At 41.2% G+C, this 25326-nt stretch overlaps 1 pseudogene; it reads right to left on the bottom strand.

Annotated features, from left to right (window-relative positions):
* LOC135539671 (ERC protein 2-like) overlaps positions 1 to 25326 on the bottom strand; it is a 364220-nt pseudogene that overhangs the window by 101306 nt on the left and 237588 nt on the right.

The raw sequence follows: 25326 nt of genomic DNA, 5'->3' as shown, positions 1-25326 counted from the left end.
ACCTGTGTCACTTGGCCTAAATAAATACGCCTTTGACACTGTCAAGAAGGATTATGACCATCATAATCCATTAAACACACAAAGTAGTATAACTTTTCATTACATTTTCATTACATTTCATTATAGTACAAATTTGTCTAACTTAGGCAATTTCTTCTTAGCTAGCTACAGGCCCTTTGTTCAAAGAAAATGGAGAGTCACCTGAAAACGACAATGTAGAAACTATTTCAGAACTCGATTCAGCTACATAGTTGTCTTTGCTGTCTTAAACAAGATAATTGTGTAGTTTGAGTGTGTGACTTAGAGTGATTATCTTAATTTGTTATCAGACTCCTGTAGGAGATACTCAGAGCTGCCAATACCGAATAGAACTTCAATCAACATTTAGGAATCACATTTTACATCATTACAGTACAACGGTTTGATTTGTTTGCATTCAAAGGATCTGACAATTGTGTAGTTAAACTGTTTAGCCAGCTATTTCGTTCTTTTAAGTAACTGTAATATGTAGCTAGCCATGCCCCCGAATAGCAGCACTGTCACATCCGGAACGACTTGATTAGTGTAGTGACAGAGCCAGCCAGCTAGCCTACAAAGTCAACAACGCAGCCACTACCACTAGCCTACTCCAGCAGTACTGTATCATTTCAATCATTTTAGTCAATAAGATTCTTCTACGTAAGCTTAACAACATACGTGTAGTCCACTTGTCATTTTCTTTCACGTATGTCAACTTTATTATGCACAGACCATACTTCAATTTACTGGTACCCACGTGGAGTTCCAGGTCTCCGGTAGCCTCTGGAACTGCCGATCTGCGGCCAACAAGCAGAGTCAATGCCTCCCTCCATCGATTCTTTGACGGAAACATGGATGGACACCTGGTTACGTGTTCTCGCACACCCCGAGAGCTTCTGGTCAGCGGGGTGGTGGCACCGGGATCCTCATCTCTCAAGTGGTCATTCTCTCTTTCTCCCCTTACCCATCTGTCTATCGCCTCCTTTGAATTCCATGCTGTCACTGTTACCAGCCCTTTGCTTAACATCCTTATCATTTATTAGGTTTGGAGTTTCAATGAGCTTGATGCCATAATCATTTTATTTTTTCACAGTCCTAGTAAATGCTGTCATTTCTGCCTCCTTCTTTATTCTGTTGATTCACCTTCCTTCTCACAAAGGTTGGACCTCATCTTTACAGATTTCTTCCAAATAAATAATGACCACTACCTTGTATCCTTTTCACTCTCGCTCTCATCCAACACTTCCCACATCTCGGATGGTATCGCGCCGTCCCAACCTTCGCTCTCTCTCCCCCGCTACTCTATCCTATCATCTCTTCCCTCTGCTCAAACCTTCACAATATCATCAGTTAATCCTCCATTGGCATGACTATCACAGAACAGGGCTATGGATCGCCTCCCTGCGGTGTTTGTCTACATTTCCTTTGTCTCTGCTGCTAAAGCCAACCACTCTAAATTCCAAGCAGTTAAAACACCTTCTCCTCCCTCCTGAATCCTTTTTGCAGATCTTGATTGGGAATGACACTTTGGTTCTGCTCACATGCCCTACCCTGTGCTCTGACCTCTTTCTCCCCTCTCTCCAGATGAAATCTCGCTTCTTGTGAGGCAATTTATCCAGACCAAGTTATCATTCATTGATGAATCAATGGGTAGATGCACCATGAAAAATGAATTTATACAGACCAGTATCCCTTCTTTCTTTTCTCTTCAAAAAATGTATGTATCTAACTCAGAATGACCTTCTTGATCCAAATCAGTCAGGTTTCAAGACTAGTCATTCAACTGAGACTGCTCTTCTCTGTCACGGAGGCCTACAAATCTGCTCTCATTTAGACCTTTGCCTTCGAGACTGTGAACCATCAGATTTTCCATCCTTTCTTGGGTGGATCAGAAGATGGTGAAATCTGTCTTATTTGTGAGGGCTCTGTTCTAGGCCCTCTTTTCTCGCTATACACCAAGTCACTTGGCTCTGTCATAATCAATGGTCTTTCCTATCATTGCTATGCAGACGACACACAAATTGATGACCACTATCTCTGCATGTCTGGCAGAATATCAGTGTGGATGACGGATCACCACCTCAAGCTGAACCTCAGCAAGACGGAACTGCTCTTCCTCCCGGGGAAACTGCCCGTTCCATGATCTCGCCATTTGACAACTCCATTGTGTCCTCCTCCCAGAGCTCTAAGAACCTTGGCATGATCCTGGACAACACCCTGTCGTTCTCAACTAACATCAAGGCGGTGGCCCGTTCCTGTAGGTTCATGCTCTACAACATCCGCAGAAACACACAGGAGGTTAATCCAGCACAGTCATTCTGATTACAATGGCTGGGCTCCCTGCCTGTGCCATTAAATACAACTCATTTTGTTCAACCTTGAATTCTTTACTCCGTCTCCACTGGCTTCCAGTTTTACAAGACCATGGTTTTCATTATATTTTAAATAACCCAAACAAGGGCACTGCGTTCATCCATACCACTTACAGTTGAGCCCAGTTGTCTTCTGGCCCCCCAATGGTGGAACATCACGACGCCAGGACAGCGGAGTCAATCACCACCTTCCGGAGACACCTGAAACCCCACCTCTTTAAGGAATACCTAGGATAGGATAAAGTAATCCTTCTCACCCCCCCCTTAAATGATTTGATGCACTATTGTAAAGTGGCTGTTCCACTGGATGAAGGTGAATTATTTGACCATCATAATAAATGTAATCATGTAAACCACACAGCCCTGTCACATACATGCCCTTCTATCAGTCATCAGTCAAAATGAAGGTGTCTTGTCCTGCTCCTGAAGTCTACTCCTGCATTCATACCAGTCACTAGCAAGGGGTATGTCTGACATCAATGTGTGCGCAATTACAATGATAACTTAATATTGATTGAAAATATTTATACTGTATATAACATAAACATACTGTTGACAGGTACAGTATGCTATGATGTAATGGAATGTTTTGCCTTATGTTGTAGGTTTTGACAGTCTTATTGTCATAACCAGCCATAAAATAACACAACATATGTCACAACATGTCTGATGATATAACAGGTTATGACACATTTTGTCAGTTATGATATGGCTGAGTGTCACCCATAACCATTATGAGAGAGAGAGAGACTCAGCCTGGCTGTCATAGACTTCCATCCGTCTCTGTGTCTCACTGTTACTTCTGCATGGAAGTGAGAGATCCCTCAACCTGTCAGCAGACTCTCACAGGGACATGCTTCTACACCTCCATTGCTTGATGTTTGGCGTTTTAGGCTGCGTTTCTGTACAGCACTTTGTGACATCAGCTGATGTAAGAAGGGCTTTATAAATAAATTTGATTGACTGATTGACTAAGCTGGTGAAGACCAGTGTCGTGTCTTTGGCTATGCCGGATTAATTGATATGACATGCTATTCTACACTGCTCAAAAAAAATAAAGGGAACACTTAAACAACACAATGTAACTCCAAGTCAATCACACGTCTGTGAAATCAAACTGTCCACTTAGGAAGCAACACTGATTGACAATACATTTCACATGCTGTTGTGCAAATGGAATAGACAGGTGGAAATTATAGGCAATTAGGAAGACACCCCCAATAAAGGAGTGGTTCTGCAGGTGATAACCACAGACCACTTCTCAGTTCCTATGCTTCCTGGCTGATGTTTTGGTCACTTTTGAATGCTGGCGGTGCTTTCACTCTAGTGGTAGCATGAGACAGAGTCTACAACCCACACAAGTGGCTCAGGTAGTGCAGCTCATCCAGGATGGAACAGAAATGCGAGCTGTGTCTGTCAGCGTAGTGTCCAGAGCATGGAGGCGCTACCAGGAGACAGGCCAGTACATCAGGAGACGTGGAGGAGGCCGTAGGAGGGCAACAACCCAGCAGCAGGACTGCTACCTCCGCCTTTGTGCAAGGAGGAGCAGGAGGAGCACTGCCAGAGCCCTGCAAAATGACCTCCAGCAGGACACAAATGTGCATCTGTCTGCTCAAACGGTCAGAAACAGACTCCATGAGGGTCCAACGTCCACAGGTGGGGGTTGTGCTTACAGCCCAACACCGTGCAGGACGTTTGGCATTTGCCAGAGAACACCAAGATTGGCAAATTCGCCACTGGCACCCTGTGCTCTTTACAGATGAAAGCAGGTTCACACTGAGCACATGTGACAGACGGGACAGTCTGGAGACGCCGTGGAGAACGTTCTGCTGCCTGCAACATACTCCAGCATGACCGGTTTGGCGGTGGGTCAGTAATGGTGTGGGGTGGCATTTCTTTGGGGGGCCGCACAGCCCTCCATGTGCTTGCCAGAGGTAGCCTGACTGCCATTAGGTACCGAGATGAGATCCTCAGACCACTTGTGAGACCATATGCTGGTGCGGTTGGCCCTGGGTTCCTCCTAATGTAAGACAATTGCTAGACCTCATGTGGCTGGAGTGTGTCAGCAGTTCCTGCAAGAGGAAGGCATTGATGCTATGGACTGGCCCGCCCGTTCCCCAGACCTGAATCCAATTGAGCACATCTGGGACATCATGTCTCGCTCCATCCACCAATGCCACATTGCACCACAGACTGTCCAGGAGTTGGTGGATGCTTTAGTCCAGGTCTGGGAGGAGATCCCTCAGGAGACCATCCGCCACCTCATCAGGAGCATGCCCAGGCATTGTAGGGAGGTCATACAGGCACGTGGAGGCCACACACACTACTGAGCCTCATTTTGACTTGTTTTAAGGACATTACATCAAAGTTGGATCAGCCTGTAGTGTGGTTTTCCACTTTAATTTTGAGAGTGACTCCAAATCCAGACCTCCATGGGTTGATAAATTTGATTTCCATTGATGATTTTTGTGTGATTTTGTTGTCAGCACATTCAACTATGTAACGAAAAAAAGTATTTAATAATAATATTTCATTCATTCAGATCTAGGATGTCATTTTAGTGTTCCCTTTATTTTTTTGAGCAGTTAATAAAATAATTTGTCCGTAATTAATATCACCTGATTGAGCTGATCATGTAAATGTAATTAACTAGAGTCGGGCACTGCAAAATAGTTATCTTCCAAATAAACTCTTAAAACCTGTTATGGCTGCTGTCCCCGTACAGGGACCAACATCAGGGGAAATTTCAGAGTGACAAATAAAAATATAATTTCGTAACATTAAACATTCTTGAAAATGCAAGTGTCTTACACCCTTCAAAAGATTAGAATCTTGGTAATCAAACTACGTTTTCCAATTTAAATAGCTATTACAGAGAACAAATCCCATGCTTTTGTTTGAGAAGAGCAATCAAGAACAGAAACATTTTCCGCCATGACAGTTTTTACACATTTACATCTGAAGGTAAAATTACGACCTACATTCTGATATCTTGCTCTTATTTATCTTCCTGAGTATCCCATTGATCAAATGAAGTGCAGTTTTCTCTGATAAAATCCATTTTTATAGCCTAAATCTAAACATTTTGTAAACTATTTGTGCAGTGAATTCTATCTCTATCAATTTTTTTACAGAGCATTCAGCGTGATTCGCCCCTGTAAACAATAGTTTATTTCGTCGTGGTGGGTTTCAGTGCATTCCTCTGGGTGTTTGCAACACAGTCAAACAACATTGTTTTTTTTGCGGGGAGAATTGACCGAAGTGAGCTGATTTGAAGACAACGATAAATGACTACCTGACACACTAATAATTTTAGCAAAGCTTCATTGACTATATTTCTGCCCAATGACCACTGATCTTCTTGAAATCTAGCTGGGTAGATAGCCAATGAGCTGAGGTAAACGCCAGTATGTAATGGTTTGGGGTTGGACCACAATTCCTTGGTCGTAATCGCACTCGCAGGGAACTCCATTTTCGCCTTGACAATCAGAGGGGTTGCTGTAAGGCTTTTTACGCGCAGCTGTATTTCGGAAAGTTGTAGTTTCAACGATTTCATTGAAGATATCCTGGCGAATACTTCATGTAAAGCGAAGTCAAACTCTATAAAGTAAAAGTGAGACAGATTTTTTGTTTGAGGAATATTGGAGTGTTATGATTCAAACGAACTGAGGAGCTGTTTCTGCAAGGACAGGACGTACTTCTGGACGGGTAAGTGCTAATGCCGTTTTATGAAATATAAATATATATATATATATATATATTTTTTTGCAATGAAATGTGTAGTTTGTTTGTGTGTGTGTGTGTGTGTGTGTTGGTTTGTTTGGGTGTGTGTGTGTGTATGTATATATACACAACAATGGCCGGAGTTGAATGGAACACCTTAGTGACTGTTCTCTCTGCTCTATACAATCAATACATATCTGTTTATTTTACGTGATGATAAAAGGCTCATACAATACAAATATTTGTTTTAATGTTTTCTTTCACAGTGATAGCGACTCCGACTGGGAGGCAAGGTGCCAAGCTGCCCGCTCTACCTGTGCCCCCAGTGGTGTTCATATGCCACAGTTCATTACTGCAGGCATGACTGTGCCTCAGAGCCAAAAGGGCACAGCATGGAGGCGTCGTTGTGTTCTGTGTCGCATGAAATGCACCACTTGTTCAGTTTGCCTCTGCTTTACATCAGAAAGAGACTGCTATGGGACATGGCACAGGCAGCAAGATATTATGACGAGGACTTCCAAGTGGGGTGTACTGTTTTTAAAATATTTATTTTCTAATATTTTTTAAAACATTTTTGTGTGTTTGTGTGTGTGTTAGAATTGCTTTTTGATATGTTGTATATAGTTATTTGCACTGCTGTATATAGTTATAGGTCATTTCACCAATTTGGCCACTTGGGTACATTTGGGCAACTTGTGTGGGACACCTGGGTGACTTCATGCTAAATGTCATGTAGCTCACCCATTCCTGAAGTTATCAGTCTCAAACTTTGTCTTCCTCTTGTGTTATCCATCAAAATTATCTCCAGTATCCTATCTGACTGTGTGGCTATTCTAGTACATGTGAAAGATGATACTACAATAATAAAAAACAGAATACGTATGCTCTTTCTTTTCTTCCACCATATCAACTGTGTTATATTCTCCTAAGAATATGCATATCCTTGCCTCTGGGGCTGAGCTACAGGCAGTTAGATTTGGGTATGTCTTCAGGCGGAAATTGAGAACAAAGGGTTGCAGCCATAACAGGTTTTAATCAAAGAAAAAGACGAGTGGGTGCTCATCATGAACAAGATTGAACTAGTGGAAGGTGAGGAACGTATAGTTCAAATAACAAGAAAAACAGTGACCGAAGGGAGTAGCACCACGGTCATTAAGATTGATCCCACCCCTGCACCAGAACAGGAAGAACCTGAGAAAACTAGAACAACGACTACAACAATGGTGGCAGCTGCTGTGAAGACCACAGTAGCTACCACTAAGATAACATCAACTGCCCTTATCAAGAAGTTCACTGTACCCACAAAGAAACCTGAAGCATCAGAACCAGGAGGGTTCTTTACTGACATTTGGAACTTTTTGACAAACTCTAATGATATACCTCAAGACAAACACATTGTTAAAGCGACAGATGTCTCAGAATCAGAACCACTCAAGGACACCACACGAGAATAAGTAGTGAAGAACGAGTGTTATGAATGGGCTAAGTATACAGCCAAAATAAACATAGGATGGACAATTGTATTTTGTGTAGCAAATCATCTTTGTCTGATCTGTTGATAGTACCTGAACTTCATCATTTGAAGAATGTGTTTAATGTAAACTGTTCAATGTTTTCAGAGAAAATTGCAATCCTTTGTGTAACATAGAATGCAGTTTGGCACTAGGTAACACTAAAAGCAGAAGTGAATTCAATAAAAATATGTTGGGAGAACATGAATGTGTAACATAAGAACTGAATTGAATGATTCTCATAATGCTGGGTTTACTATTGTAAAAAGAAAAGAAAGAAGAAAAAAGAATGTTTCTACAGCTATGGAGATAATGGGATGGATGTGAGAAACACTATAGTTAATTGAATAAACTATTTGGGTGTTAGAAACTGCAGGAGTTAGTCAATTTGATAAAGTAATGATTGTGAAACACAAAGGTAAAATGTGGTAATATAACTCAAGTAACATTATATCTTGAAATGTTAAAGAATCAAGATTAAGGAATAGCTGATAGTTTCTGGATGTGTGGGCATACTACATATTCATTGCTTCTTCACAATATAATGATTGATTATAAGTGTTTTTGTCTTTACAGACTAGATCTTTTACTCCTATCTGTGTTTATGTATTGGAGATGTTTGGTCCAGGTGATTTGTACACTTTAATTTTGATAATGTTGTTGTCGACTGTTGTATTGGCCTCCACCCCATATGTCCTTTTAATGTAGTTTTGGGGGCTAAATTAGCCCCAGATGAGGGATTTGTGGGAGCAAAAGGTACATATAGGGACAAACATAATACTATTGAGCAAAGAAAGGTGTACATTAGACCACAAGAGGAAGAGGACAAACTTAGAGTGCATTTGCCATTCTGGTAAAAACAGGAAACCAAGAAATAACAGACATAATGGCCAAAGCCATAAAATGCATAAATGTTTAGGGTAAAATGTATTGTCTATTGTATAGGACAGGAAACCAAAGTAAGGCCATGAGAGCATAGGACAGCTGGACATACCAAGGTCAGAGGGACACACAAAGGAGGGGTCAGCCAAATGACCAACGGATGGACTATAGACATAGGACATATATTTTTAGGACAGGAAGAGAAGAGACACATAGTCTACTAGTCCTAATAAAGACAGACATACAAAAGAACACACCAAGCTAAACAAAAGGGGCCCATAGGATAAGATGGGCATGTATTAAGAGGTCAGAGGTCCTGCCACCATTATAACTTAATTGAAAGCAGATTTGGGCGTGAACAAGCAGGAAGCACAGATTGAAAGATAATGGTGGCAGATGGACTGAGGGAAGTAACTTAGTTTGCATGTGAGATGGACTCATATGTTAATTGTGTATAAATACAGAGCCAGTGCTCAGGAAAAGTGTTTGTTCCGCGGACCATCTAGGCTTCTGATATGTTTGTATCAAAAGCCAATATTGAATTCACAAGTTCTTGTAAGTGTTATATTTTGTAACGATCCTCCACGACAGTATCACCCTTTTTTTCGATGTTCGCTTAACCTTTTGTAACTAGGGGGCAGTATTTTAATTTTTGGATGAAAAACGTTCCCGTCTTAAACGGGATAATTTGTCACAACAAGATGCTCAACTATGCATATAATTGACAGCGCTGGATAGAAAACACTCTGACGTTATATTGTCTGTGAGTGCAACAGAACTGATGTTACAGGCGAAACCCAGATAAAAATCCAACCAGGAAGTCCCCATATTTTGAAAGCCCTGCATGCCAATGACTCCTTATATTGCTGTGAATGGGCTACGAATGAGCTTACGCTTTCTACGTATTCCCCAATGTGTCTACAGCATTGTGACGTCTTTTTACGCATTTATGTTGAAGAAAATCCGTAAGGGACCACATTGAGCAAGTGGTCACATGATGGCTCCCGCAGAAAATCTTGCGTAAAGTACTGAGGTAGCCATTATTCCAATCGCTTCTAATGAGAAACCCATTGTCCCAATGGATATATTATTGAATAGATATGTGTAAAACACCTTGAGGATTGATTCTAAACAATGTTTGCCATGTTTCTGTCGATATTATGGAGCTAATTTGGAAAAAAGTTGTAGTTGTAGTGACCGCATTTTCCGGTCGATTTCTCAGCCAAACGTGAAGAACAAACGGAGCTATTTCACCTACAAAAATAATACTTTTGGGAAAAAAGGAACATTTGCTATCTAACTGAGGGTCCCCTGAGTGAAAACATCCGAAGTTCTTCAAAGGTAAATTATTTCTTATTTTCGTGAAAATGTTGCCTGATGCTAGCAGAGCCTAGCATAGCATTATGCCATGATAAACTTACACAAATGCTTGTCTAGCGTTGGCTGTAAAGCATATTTTGAAAATCTGAGATGAATATGATAGAATGATGATAGAATATAACACAATAGATCTGGTAAAAGAAAATACAAAGAAAAAAAAAACTGTTTTTTTCTACCACCATCTTTGAAAGGCAAGAGAAAGGTCCCAGTTCCATTCAATTAATTCCGATGGTGTCCGCAAGAGGAAAGCAGTGTATGTGCAAAGTTAGTGTGACATTTAGTCTGAAGTCACCCAAATACATTTGGGCAAATCGTGAAGGAGATACTTGCATTCATATTACATTTTTCTGCAAGAATATTGTCAAATCTGTATACTTTGATTTTGATTTAGCTTTTCCAGTATTAGTAGCCATATTATAAGTTCAACATTTGCAAAACAACCAGTTTTCATACCTTGGTAACTGAAAACTCTTAAAAATGTTGTACAAAAGGCATGCTGTCGTACAAGGTTAGTGGATACATTTTATGACATATACATGGTTAGCTAGCTTTGTTTGACCCCGATTGGTGCTTATTTGACAGAGTTAGAGTCGTTCAAGTGAAGACCGCCCGCGTCATTGGCATGCCATGAAGGCGTCGCTCTCTGACCAAATATGGTGTCCTATAGGATATACTACACCCCTAATTATATAGTGGTGTCTGGTTACGTTCTAGGATCTCTGGGGAATATATACGAACACGATTTGACTCGTTGAAACAACTTTTAGGGTGTGATTTTCACAGATTCCTTTCTTTGCAAATTGAAAGAGTGGAAATACAAAATCAATCGGGCATGCTATATGTACCTTTTTAGGATATGAAAAATGATTAAATCTAACAAAACAACACTTCATCTTATCTCTGGGACCCTTTGGATGATAAATCAGAGCAAGATTTCAGAATGTAAGTACACATTTCACCTTCAGAGGTGAATTTATCAAACCGACAGCGGTGAAAAAGTTTTTTGTTGTTAGGAGCTCTCCTCAAACAATAGCATGGCATTTTTTCGCAGTAATACCTTCGGTAAATTGGACAGTGCAGTTACATTAACAGGAATTTAAGCTTTCAGTGGATATAAGACACTTACGTGTACCAACATACAGTGGGAGAACAAGTATTTGATACACTGCTGATTTTGCAGGTTTCCCTACTTACAAAGCATGTAGAGGTATGTAATTTTTATCATAAGTAGACTTCAACTGTGAGAGACGGAATCTAAAACAAAAATCCAGAAAATCACATTGTATGATTTTTAAGTAATTAATTTACATTTTATTGCATGACATAAGTATTTGATCACCTACCAAACAGTAATATTTCCATCTCTCACAGACCTGTTAGATTTTCTTTAAGAAGCCCTCCTGTTCTCCACTCATTACCTGTATTAACTGCACCTGTTTGAACTTGTTACCTGTATAAAAGACACCTGTCCACACACTAAATCAAACTCCAACCTCTCCACAATGGCCAAGACCAGAGAGCTGTGTAAGGACAGGGATACAATTGTAGACCTGCACAAGGCTGGGATGGGCTACAGGACAATAGGCCAGCAGCTTGGTGAGAAGGCAACAACTGTTGGCGCAATTATTAGAAAATGGAAGAAGTTCAAGATGACGGTCAATCACCCTCGGCCTGGGGTTCCATGCAAGATCTCACCTCGTGGGGCATCAATGATCATGTGGAAGGTGAGGGATCAGCCCAGAACTACATGGCAGGACCTGGTCAATAACCTGAAGAGAGCTGGGACCACAGTCTCAAAGAAAACCATCAGTAACACACTACGCCATCATGGATTAAAATCCTGCAGCGCACGCAAGGTCCCCCTGCGCACGCCAGCGCATGTCCAGGCCTATCTGAAGTTTACCAATGACCATCTGGATGATCCAGGGTAGGAATGGGAGAATGTCATGTGGTCTGATGAGACAATAATAGAGCATTTTGGTCTACACTCCACTCGCCGTGTTTGGAGGAAGAAGAAGGATGAGTACAACCCCAAGAACACCATCCCAACCGTGAAGCATGGAGGTGGAAACATTATCCTTTTGGGATGCTTTTCTGCAAAGGGGACAGGACAACTGCACCGTCTTGAAGGGAGGATAGATAGGGCCATGTATCGCGAGATCTCGGCCAACAACCTCCTTCCCTCAATAAGAGTATTGAAGATGGGTCTTGGCTGGGTCTTCCAGCATGACAACGACCCGAAACACACAGCCAGGGCAACTAAGAAGTGGCTCCGTAAGAAGCATCTCAAGGTCCTGGAATGGCCTAGCCAGTCTCCAGACCTGAACCCAATAGAAAATCTTTGGAGGGAGCTGAAAGTCTGTATTGCCCCGCAACCTAAAGGATCTGGAGAAGGTCTGTATGGAGGAGTGGGCCAAAATCCCTGCTGCAGTGTGTGCAAACCTGGTCAAGAACTACAGGAAACATATGATCTCTGTAATTGCAAACAAAGGTTTCTGTACCAAATATTAAGTTTTGCGTTTCTGATGTATCAAATACTTATGTCATGCAATAAAATGCAAATGAATCACTTAAAAATCATACAATGTGATTTTCTGGATTTTAGTTTTAGTCTCTCACAGTTGAAGTGTACCTATGATAAAAAAATACAGACCTCTACATGCTTTGTAAGTAGGAAAACCTGCAAAATCGTCAGTGTATCAAATACTTGTTCTCTCCACTGTATGTTGTGTTTGATAAAGTTCATATTTATATTAAAAAAAGTTTACATTGGCGTGTTACATTCACTAGTTCCAAAAACAACAGAAATATTCATCATAAACGTAGATGATAATACAAGTTATACACATGGAATTATAGATATACTTCTCCTTAATGCAACCGCTGTGTCAGATTTCAAAAGAAAACAGAAAAATATATCCATGCAATAATCTGAGACGGCGCTCAGAATAATAGTCACATAGCCGTCATGATGGAGTCAACTATAACCATAAATTACATGCTAAATATTCTCTTACCTTTGATGATCTTCATCAGAAAGTCTCCCAGGAATCCCAGGTCCACAATAAATGCTTGATTTGTTCGACAATGTCCATTATTTATGTCCAATTAGCTACTTTTGTTAGCGCGTTTGGTACACCTATCCAAACGCTGGAGCTGGTCCACAGTTTCTTTGGACAAAAACTTCAAAAGGTTATATTACAGGTCGAAGAAACATTTCAAACTAACTACAGAATCAGTCATTAGGATGTTTTTAACATCCAGCTTCAATAAAGTTCCAACCGGATAATTCCTTTGTGTCTAGAGGAAGAATGGAATGCAGGAAGAAATCATGTTCTTTGCGTGTGAGCTGGAACTGGCACTCTGCCAGTAGCCTGATGCATTCTGTTCTTATTCAGCCCCACTTCACAGCAGAAGCCTCATTCAAATTTCAAGACGGTTGACATCTAGTGGAAGCCCTAGGAAGTGAATCTTCATTCATATCTAACCGGGATTTCAAAGGGGAATGGTTGGAAAATATACCAGCCTCAGATTTCTCACTTCCTGTTTGTATTCCTTCTCAGGTTTTTGCCTGCCATATGAGTTCTGTTATACTCACAGACATCATTCACAACAGGTTTAGAAATGTCAGTGTTTTCTATCCAATACTAATAATAATATGCATATATTAGCAAATGAGACTGAGGCGTAGGCCGTTTATTTTGGGCAACTTATTCATCCAAGCTACTCAATACTGCCCCCAGCCATAGGAAGTTAAGGAAAAGTTTATCTAACGTTCCATGTATAATAGTCGTATATTTATCAATGTTTATTATGAGTATTTCTGTAAATTGATGTGGCTCTCTGCAATATCACCTCATGTTTTAGAACTACTGAACATAACGCGCCAATGTAAACTGAGATTTTTTTAAAATAAATATAAACTTTATCAAACAAAACATATATGTATGGCGTAACATGAAGTCCTATGAGTGTCATCTGATGAAGATCATCAAAGGTTAGTGATTCATTTTCTCTCTATTTCTGCTTTTTGTGACTCCTCTCTTTGGCTGGACTTGGTGGTGTCCTAACAATCGTTTATGGTGCTTTCGCTGTAAATCCTCTTTGAAATCAGACACTGTGGCTGGATTAATAAGAATTGTATCTTTAAAATGGTGTATAATACTTGTATGCTTGAGGAATTTTAGAGATTCATGTTGTTTTGAATTTGGCGCCCTGCACTTTCACTTGCTGTTGAGGTTCCGATAGTCCTAGACAGGTAAATTAATTAAGGGACCAAGTGATTGGCAAGTGCAACTCAAATGTGTTGTGCAAATGGTTTCTGCATGAAAGGGACCTCACTCTCATCGCAATTCAACAGGAAAATGAACATTAACCTCTTACATCTATGGGGCGCTATTTCATTTTTGGATGAAAAACGTTCCCGTTTTAAACAAGATATTTTGTCACAAAAAGATGCTCGACTATGCATATAATTGATAGCATTCGAAAGAAAACACTCTGACGTGTCCAGAAATACCAAGATATTCTCTGTGCGTGCCCTAGAACGTGAGCTTCAGGCAAAACCAAGATGAGATGGCATCCAGGAAATGACAAGGATTTTTGAGGCTCTGTTTTCCATTGTCTCCTTATATGGCTGTGAATGCGAGAGGAATGAGTCAGCCCTTTCTGTCGTTTCCCCAAGGTGTCTGCAGCATTGTGACGTATTTGTAGGCAGATCATTGGAAGATTGACCATAAGAGACCACATTTACCAGGTGTCCGCCCGGTGTCCTGCGCCGAAATTGGTGCGCAAAAGTCACCTGCCAGTATTTTTCCATGCGATACAGAGAGGAAAGCAAGCTTCCACGAACTGCATATCAATGAAGAGATATGTGAAAAAACACCTTGAGGATTGATTCCAAACAACGTTTGCCATGTTTCGGTCGATATTATGTAGTTAATCCGGAAAAAGTTTTACGTTGTAGGTGACTGAATTTTCGGTTCGTTTCGGTAGCCAGACGCAATGTAGAAAACGGAACGATTTCTCCTACACACAGACGCTTTCAGGAAAAACTGCGCATTTAGTATGTAACTGAGAGTCTCCTCATTGAAAACATCAGAAGCTCTTCAAAGGTAAATTATTTTATTTATTTGGTTATCTGGTTTTTGTGAAAATGTTGCGTGCTAAATGCTACTCAAAATGCTATGCTAGCTTTGCATACTCTTACACAAATTAGTCAATTTCTATGGTTCAAAAGCATATTTTGAAAATCTGAGATGACAGTGTTGTTAAGAAAAGGCTAAGCTTGAGAGCAGACGCATTATTTTCATTTTATTTGCGATTTTCAGAAATCGTTAACGTTGCGTTATGCTAATGAGCCTGAGGCTTTAGTCACAAACCCGGATCCGGGATGGGGAGTTTCAAGAAGTTAACAACCCAGACGGGAATGGAACAAAATAGGACAAAGTCTAACAACATTTTCATCTTCATCCAAGAAAGTCAAGCCATCTAAGGATGTATTGTCAGGAGGGCCATACTGGACAGGAATGTACCATCACATAAGGTAAACAATGCAACACAAATGGAAAAGATGGACATTTCTCCTAAATGTGCAGGACAAAGACAAAACTGATTGTAAATCAAGTCAAAAATACACCTGCTATACAAAATGACAAAACAGACAACAGTAATGATTTGAATTAAAAAAATGGAAAATGTATATATCTGACATGGAAAATATATATATCTGACATGGAATATACAGTGCCTTGCGAAAGTATTCGGCCCCCTTGAACTTTGCGACCTTTTGCCACATTTCAGGCTTCAAACATAAAGATATAAAACTGTATTTTTTGTGAAGAATCAACAACACGTGCGACACAATCATGAAGTGGAACGACATTTATGGGATATTTCAAACCTTTTTAACAAATCAAAAACTGAAAAATTGGGCGTGCAAAATTATTCAGCCCCCTTAAGTTAATACTTTGTAGCGCCACCTTTTGCTGCGATTACAGCTGTAAGTCGCTTGGGGTATGTCTCTATCAGTTTTGCACATCGAGAGACTGAAATTGTTTCCCATTCCTCCTTGCAAAACAGCTCGAGCTTGGTGAGGTTGGATGGAGAGCATTTGTGAACAGCAGTTTTCAGTTCTTTCCACAGATTCTCGATTGGATTCAGGTCTGGACTTTGACTTGGCCATTCTAACACCTGGATATGTTTATTTTTGAACCATTCCATTGTAGATTTTGCTTTATGTTTTGGATCATTGTCTTGTTGGAAGACAAATCTCCATCCCAGTCTCAGGTCTTTCGCAGACTCCATCAGGTTTTCTTCCAGAATGGTCCTGTATTTGGCTCCATCCATCTTCCCATCAATTTTAACCATCTTCCCTGTCCCTGCTGAAGAAAAGCAGGCCCAAACCATGATGCTGCCACCACCATGTTTGACAGTGGGGATGGTGTGGTCAGGGTGATGAGCTGTGTTGCTTTTACGCCAAACATAACGTTTTCCATTGTTGCCAAAAAGTTCAATTTTGGTTTCATCTGACCTGAGCACCTTCTTCCACATGTTTGGTGTGTCTCCCAGGTGGCTTGTGGCAAACTTTAAATTACACTTTTTATGGATATCTTTAAGAAATGGCTTTCTTCTTGCCACTCTTCCATTAAGGCCAGATTTGTGCAATATACGACTGATTGTTGTCCTATGGACAGAGTCTCCCACCTCAGCTGTAGATCTCTGCAGTTCATCCAGAGTGATCATGGGCCTCTTGGCTGCATCTCTGATCAGTCTTCTCCTTGTATGAGCTGAAAGGTTAGAGGGACGGCCAGGTCTTGGTAGATTTGCAGTGGTCTGATACTCCTTCCATTTCAATATTATCACTTGCACAGTGCTCCTTGGGATCTTTAAAGCTTGGGAAATCTTTTTGTATCCAAATCCGGCTTTAAACTTCTTCACAACAGTATCTCGGACCTGCCTGGTGTGTTCCTTGTTCTTCATGATGCTCTCTGCGCTTTTAACGGACCTCTGAGACTATCACAGTGCAGGTGCATTTATACGGAGACTTGATTACACACAGGTGGATTGTATTTATCATCATTAGTCATTTAGGTCAACATTGGATCATTCAGAGATCCTCACTGAACTTCTGGAGAGAGTTTGCTGCACTGAAAGTAAAGGGGCTGAATACTTTTGCACGCCCAATTTTTCAGTTTTTGATTTGTTAAAAAAGTTTGAAATATCCAATAAATGTCGTTCCACTTCATGATTGTGTCCCACTTGTTGTTGATTCTTCACAAAAAAATACAGGTTTATATATTTATGTTTGAAGCCTGAAATGTGGCAAAAGGTCGCAAAGTACTTTCGCAAGGCACTGTATATATGGAATATGTGTGTGTTTGCTGTTCTACTCCATTCCATTTGAATATTTTTTTTTTATATATATTCCATCAGATATAAATATTTTCCATGTCAGATATATATATTTTCAATTTTTTTATTCAAATGGAATGGAGTAGAACAGCAAACACACACATGGCCACTGCGCCTCCTACCCCTCTCCATGTCCATATGAAATAGCCATTGGGTGCTGTTCAGGGGAGGGCAGGCCCACAACAATGGCCGGAATTAAATGGAACAGCACTTCTCTCTGTTCTCTCTACTCTATACAATACATATCTGTTTATTTTATGTGATGATAAAAGGCACATACAATATAAATATTTGTAAAAATGTTTTCTTTCACAGTGATAGTGACTCCGACTGGGAGCCCCGGTGCCAAGCTGCTGCTCTACCTCTGCCCCCTCTACTCCTGCCTCCAGTGGTGTTCATATGCCACAGTTCATTACTGCAGGCATGACTGTGCCTCAGGGCCAAAAGGGCACAGCATGGAGACGTCGTTGTGTTCTGTGTAGCATGACCTGCACCACTTGTTCAGTTTGCCTCTGCTTTACATCAGAAAGAGACTGCTATGGGACATGGCACAGGCAGCAAAATATTGTGTAGAGGACTTCCAAAGGGGGTACTGTTTTTAAAAATATTTATTTTCTAATATTCTTTTAAACATTTTTATTGTTGTGTGTGTTAGAATTGCTTTTTTATATGTTGTATATAGTTATTTGCACTGTTGTTTATAGTTATAGGTCATTTCACCAATTCGGCCACTTGGGTACATTTGGGCAACTTGTGTGGGACACCTGGGTGACTTCATGCTAAATGTCATGTAGCTCACCCATTCCTGAAGTTATAAGTCTGAAACTTTGCACACCTACAGTTGCCCTCTTGTGTTATCCATCAAAATGATCTCCAGCATCCTATCGGACTGTGTGGCTATTCTAGTACATGTGAAAGATGATGCTACAACAATAAAAAACAGAAAATGTATGCTCTTTCTTTCTCTTTTCTTCCACCAGATCAACTGTGTTGTATTCTCCTACATTCAAATAACACAAACTTCAGAATGTTTCCATTCAAATGATACCAATAATATGCATATCCTTGCCTCTGGGGCTGAGCTACAGGCAGTTAGATTAGGGTATGTCTTCAGGCGGAAATTGAGAACAAGGGATGCAGCCATAAGAGGTTAATAAATCAATGGCCAGCCAGTTAACATGTTAATTGACTCTTTAGTCGTGAAAGATGCACAGACATCTGTACTGGGAAAGAAATCAGCAGTTGCTCTTAGCATTTTGCACATAGGGGCAGAGGCACACAAACTCACTCCAAGATGATGACACAGACATTCCAAGCCGCACATCAAGAGGAATACGAAGACTGTTTCACAGGGCTGGTAAATCTGAAAGACTTCTAGTTAAGAATTAATGTAAATGTGACTGCCACACCCATGGCAAAGCTGGTACAGAGAATATCATTAATTATGTGTCAGATCCTCAGAGAGTTGTTTGCCATGAGGTGCCATGTTGAACTTCCAGTGACCAGTCAGTATGAGGTAGTGTGAGAGCGGTGACACCAAATTTAACACACCTGCTCCCCATTCAGACCTGAGACCTTGTAACACTAACGAGTCACATGACACCGGGGAGGGAAAATGGCTAATTGGGCCCAATTTGGACATTTTCACTTAGGGGTGTACTCAATTTTGTTGCCAGCGGTTTAGACATTAATGGCTGTGTGTTGAGCTATTTTGAGGGGACAGTAAATTTACACTGTTATACAAGCTGTACACTCACTACTTTACATTGTAGTAAAGTGTAATTTCTTCAGTGTTGTCACATGAAAAGTTATACTCAAATATTTACACAAATGTGAGGGTGGACTCACTTTTGTGATATACTGTATCTACTCTACGAACAAGCATCAGACAGGGTGATTGGAGCGCATGTTACACTGCACACCGATGTGTTCAAGGACTCTCTACTGCCGGACAGATCTAAGTTCTATGAGGCAACCACATTACTATGCCACGGGAAGCTCAGAAACAGACTTTGATGTTAGCCCACGAAGGGCATCAAGGGATAGTAAAAATAAAACAGAGACTGCGCACAAAAGTGTGGTGGCCAAACATTGATAAAGAGGTTGAACTGCTTGTGAAGTCCTGTCCAGCATGTCAAGTCAATGGCACACCACCAAAGCAGGTCAACACAGTCAGAACAGAGCTACAGAACCAGCTAAACCATGGCATATCCTAGCCATTGACGTGTGTGGGCTGTTTCCAACAGGAGCACACCTCCTCGTAAAAACAGACTACTACTGAAGATGGGTTGATGTGAGTATCCTAAACTGCATCAACACCGCCAATATAATCAAAAGGATGACGTTTGCAGTCCATGGGTATCCTGAGTCTATTGTGACGGATAATGGTGCTCCTCTCACCGCGAGTGATTTCCAAGCATTTTTGGAGGAAAACGGGATCCGACACCGCCACATCCTTCCATACTGGCCTCAGGCCATAGGCGAAGTTGAAAGACAGAACAGGACGCTTGCCAAAGCAATTCACACCACTCAATCAGAAGGGAAGGATTGGTGCACAGAACTACAGACATTTCCCATGGCCTACAGGAGTACTCCACACTCAGTCACAGGCCGCAGTCCAGCTGAACTGTTGTTCAACCTCCAAATTAGAACCAAATAGCCAGAGCTGTCAGCCTACATGCAGCCAGGAGCTGCACCACAAGAGAACACAATTTTGCTTGCTGATGCTGAAAGGAAGGAGATGGGCTGACAGAACGCAGACAGATCTAGGAGAGCAACTGAAAACACAATCCAACATGGTGACATGCTTCTGCTACAGCAACCAAAGCAAAACAAGTTGTCAACTACCTTTGTACCGGAGATACTTTATTTTGAGCACTAGATAATGTTTTGTTACGTTATAATGCATTGATCTGCAGTTTGGAGATCATAATGTTATTATAAATGTTAGTCAAACATCTGAGAAGAGGATGGATGTAGTGTGTTAGTGACACCTAGTGGTGCAATACCAGTGGTGCACTATGGGTCACGTGAGAAAAGGAGGGAGGCTATGCTTGGGAGACCAGCAAGTGAATGATTCTCGAGAGTCTGTGTCACGTTGATACATTACAGAGACCAACAGACAATAGGCCCACTAAATATTTAAAAAAAAGTTTACAGTTGACATTATTCTGTTGTCATTAATTCACTAAAGATCTGACCGGTTTACTGATAGTTCTATTCATAGTTGCTTGTATTTTCAGTCGTCCAGATTTGTGTACTTTTAGTCCATCTGATTTGTAGATTAATGTATAGAGTACTTCTCTCTTTTTGCTTAATTAAAGAGTTTGTTGTGTAATATGAGATCTCTTCTCACCAGGTTTCACCTCTCCTTTGACCCCCAGTACAGCACTGAATCCTCGGGTGTGTTGGTCATCTTAACCTAGTTAGTAGATAGAACCTAAACAAATATAATTGCTTTATGCTCTCCAGTTTTTTTGTATGTTGTTTATCCTTCGAAATTTGCCTCATTACTAAACAGAGGTTGATACTTGATTCATTAGATCAACCCATTTAGATACTACACCGCTCAAAAAAATAAAGGGAACACTTAAACAACACAATGTAACTCCAAGTCAATCACACGTCTGTGAAATCAAACTGTCCAATTAGGAGGCAACACTGATTGACAATACATTTCACATGCTGTTGTGCAAATGGAATAGACAACAGGTGGAAATTATAGGCAATTAGCAAGACACCCCCAATAAAGGAGTGGTTCTGCAGGTGGTAACCACAGACTTCTCAGTTCCTATGCTTCCTGGCTGATGTTTTGGTCACTTTTGAATGCTGCTGGTGCTTTCACTCTAGTGGTAGCATGAGACGGAGTCTACAACCCACACAAGTGCCTCAGATAGTGCATCCTCATCCAGGATGGCACATCAATGCGAGCTGTGTCTGTCAGCGTAGTGTCCAGAGCATGGAGGCGCTACCAGGAGACAGGCCAGTACATCAGGAGATGTGGAGGAGGCAACAACAACCCAGCAGCAGGATCGCTACCTCCGCCTTTGTGCAAGGAGGAGCAGGAGGAGCACTGCCAGAACCCTACATAATGACCTCCAGCAGGCCAAATATGTGCATGTGTCTGCTCAAACAGTCAGAAACAGACTCCATGAGAGTGGAATGAGGGCCTGACGTCCACAGGTGGGGGTTGTGCTTACAGCCCAACACCGTGCAGGACATTTGGCATTTGCCAGAGAACACCAAGATTGGCAAATTCGCCACTGGCGCCCTGTGCTCTTCACAGATGAAAGCAGGTTCACACTGAGCACATGTGACAGACGTGACAGTTTGGAGACGCCGTGGAGAACGTTCTGCTGCCTGCAACATCCTCCAGCATGACCGGTTTGGAGGTGGGTCAGTCATGGTGTGGGGTGGCATTTCTTTGGGAGGCCGCACAGCCCTCCATGTGCTCGCCAGAGGTAGCCTGACTGCCATTAGGTACCGAGATGAGATCCTCAGACCCCTTGTGAGACCATATGCTGGTGCGGTTGGCCCTGGGTTCCTCATAATGCAAGACAATGTTAGACCTCATGTGGCTGGAGTGTGTCAGCAGTTCCTGCAAGAGGAAGGCATTGATGCTATGGACTGGCCCGCCTGTTCCCCAGACCTGAATCCAATTGAGCACATCTGGGACATCATGTCTCGCTCCATCCACCAACGCCACTTTGCACCACAGACTGTCCAGGAGTTGGCGGATGCTTTAGTCCAGGTCTGGGAGGAGATCCCTCATGAGACCATCCGCCACCTCATCAGGAGCATGCCCAGGCATTGTAGGGAGGTCATAAAGGCACGTGGAGGCCACACACACCACTGAACCTCATTTTGACTTGTTTTAAGGACATTACATCAAAGTTGGATCAGCCTGTAGTGTGGTTTTCCACTTTAATTTTGAGTGTGACTCCAAATCCAGACCTCCATGGGTTGATAAATTTGATTTCCATTGATATTTTTTGTGTGATTTTGTTGGCGGCACATTCAACTATGTAAAGGAAAAAGTATTTAATAAGAATATTTCATTCGTTCAGATCTAAGATGTGTTATTTTAGTGTTCCCTTTATTTTTTTGAGCAGTGTATATTTTTGTATAATTTGATTGACTTTCCTTGCACCAGGTTTGACAGTTAGTTTTACTTTGACCACTGACACTCCAACTAAAGGTAAGTATGGTAACTAGATTTTAGTTTAGTGTGTAATAAGTTGTAATAAGTGTTGTGTGTTAGATGTTAATAAAGAGTATCTCTTGCATGTGTACATGAGCTCAAAGCTCCACAGACATTGTTGTGAATTCAAACAGTCAAGAAAGCATTCCAGGTATGTGTCCTTCTCTAGCTGCCTGCCTGTCTATTTTACACAACTAAGACAACTGAGACATGCAACCTCACAATTTAATGACACATTTTCTGAGATCAAATCTTGAGATGTGTATTGACCCTGGGAACACAAGCTAATGACCTTCCCAATGTCACCAAACAGCTGTGCAAGTATGGCAGGCAGCAGTGGGTGTGGACTCTGGGGTAGGTGTTCAAATACTCTTTCCAATTGTACATTCAGTCAAGGTTTTAACAATGATATACCACATTATTAAATTGTGAACATGTCATATTTCCACTGAATCAGTTGTGGTCTACTGATTCAGAAATAATGAATACCTTTCTTCTTGTGTAATCAGATACAGAATTAACTTTTATTACTTTCCAGCAGGTTTAAATGTTACTTCTCTTTGATCCCTGACAGCCCAGTGAGACCAACTAGTAACTATCGCTTAGTTTACTAATTAATTTTATTTCACTCTAATTCACTAAAGCTCCAACTGGTTTACTCATAAACCTTTTTTTTTTACTTTCACTCTAAAGTGTTATACTTTTCTTAGATATGAAACAAATGTAAATGTTTAATCTCATAATGTTTCTTCTCCTACGTCAGAGGTGTGTTGGTCATCTTTAGTTCGCAAAACTGAAACAAGTAGACTAACTTTATCTTACCCAGGTTTTGTATAAACAGTATATTTATTAATTACAAATGTGCACACAGGAGGTCAAAGCTCCACAAAGAGTGTTGTGAATACAAAAATAGTCAAAAAAGAGTTCTGTGTAGGTATCCTTATTTAGTAATCCAACGGCAAAAATACACTTGCCTTTTCCTGCTAGCGCTAACTTTGCTGATAACTACGTTGTTGAGGGAAAATCTAGTTGCTACGATTGTGATATGTTGTTCTCTCACCTAGCTATCTTAAGATGAAATAACGGATGTAAGTCACTCTCGATAATTGCACACTCTTGGCATTCTCTCAACCAGCTTCATGAGGAATGCTTTTCCAACAGCCTTGAAGGAGTTCCTAAGAGAAGCAGGAGGGTGGACCAGAGTAATGAAGACTTTTGTTGACAGTCTCCTAAATCACTGTGCATACCTTCAAACATACACACACTCATATACACACACACACACACACACACACACACACACACACACACACACACACACACACACACACACACACACACACACACACACAGACACACAAACATTATATTTGAACTTGTTAAAATGTTTTGTTTGACGTTTTATGCATCTTTGAGACTTCTGTGAATCCTCTTTTGAAATTGAGTTCATGGTAGTGTTGCAATTCAGTTCATAATTTAATTTACATAGTGTACATTCATACATTGACTGTACAAAAACATTAAGAACACCCCTCCCCCAGTTTGAAGTAAGTTACTAACTAGTGTTAGGGGCATGGAATCTACAAGGTGTTGAAAGCGTTCCACAGGGATGCTGACTCCAAGGCTTCCCACAGTTCTTTCAAGTTGGATGGATGTCCATTGGGTGGTGGACCATTCTTAATACACACGGGAAACTGTTGAACCCAGCAGCGTTAGAGTTCTTGACACAAACCGGTGCGCCGTTCAAAGGCACTTAATTATTTTGTCGTTCCCATTCACCCTCCTAGTGGCACACATACATAATTGATCTTTCAATTGTCTCACCTGGTAAATGTGGTCTCTTATGGTCAATCTTCCAATGATCTGCCTACAAATACGTCACAATGCTGCAGACACCTTGGGGAAACGACAGAAAGGGCAGGCTCATTCCTCTCGCATTCACAGCCATATAAGGAGACAATGGAAAACAGAGCCTCAAAAATCCTGCTCATTTCCTGGATGCCGTCTCATCTTGGTTTTGCCTGAAGCTCACATTCTAGGGCACGCACAGAAAATATCTTGGTAGTTCTGGACACGTCAGAGTGTTTTCTTGATGAAAGCTATCAATTATATGCATAGTCGAGCATCTTTTTGTGACAAAATATCTTGTTTAAAACGGGAACATTTTCATCCAAAAATGAAATAGCGCCCCCAGAGCATCAACAGGTTAAAGTGTTTTTGAAATCTGACACAGTGGTTGCATTAACCGATTTTTGTACTCTGACGTCATTGGGTAGGTGGAGGGAGTCTGGAAGGGCCATGTTTCAGTCAGGCCAATCACATCAAGTGATGATCAGTGATCAGTTCATTGACATTGACTATGACTGCCTTGGAAGTGAGGGATCTAACATGAAATAGCCCTATTTTGAGATGTGAGAGATCTCAATCTCTTTCAATAATTACAGGAATGGAAGAGGTCTTAATTCCAATGAGATTGCTAAGGCGAACACCACCATTTTCAGTTTTGCTCAACCTAGATCGAGGCACAGACACTGTTTCAATGGGGATTGGTGAGGTGACTACACTAAGCTGGCAGGCTGGCTGACAGCCTGCTGCCTGGCCTGCATGCTATCGCATTGTGGAGCTAGAGGAGTTAGAGCCCGGTATATGTTGATAAATAAGATGAGCGCACCCCTCCAGCTAAGATGGCCAGGCTTGGTCCTGTTTGTGGATGAGTTCCAGAAAGAGGGCCAATTATCTACAAATTCCATCTTTAGGGAGGGGCCAGCGATTGAGTTTTACCGGCGATTGAGTTTTGAGACTCTTCTGTAGAGCTCATCACTCCCCC

Source organism: Oncorhynchus masou, chromosome 5 (genome assembly GCF_036934945.1).
Source record: "Oncorhynchus masou masou isolate Uvic2021 chromosome 5, UVic_Omas_1.1, whole genome shotgun sequence".
In the NCBI taxonomy this organism is placed as follows: Eukaryota; Metazoa; Chordata; class Actinopteri; order Salmoniformes; family Salmonidae; genus Oncorhynchus; species Oncorhynchus masou.
This window is presented reverse-complemented; position numbering and strand designations above follow the sequence as displayed.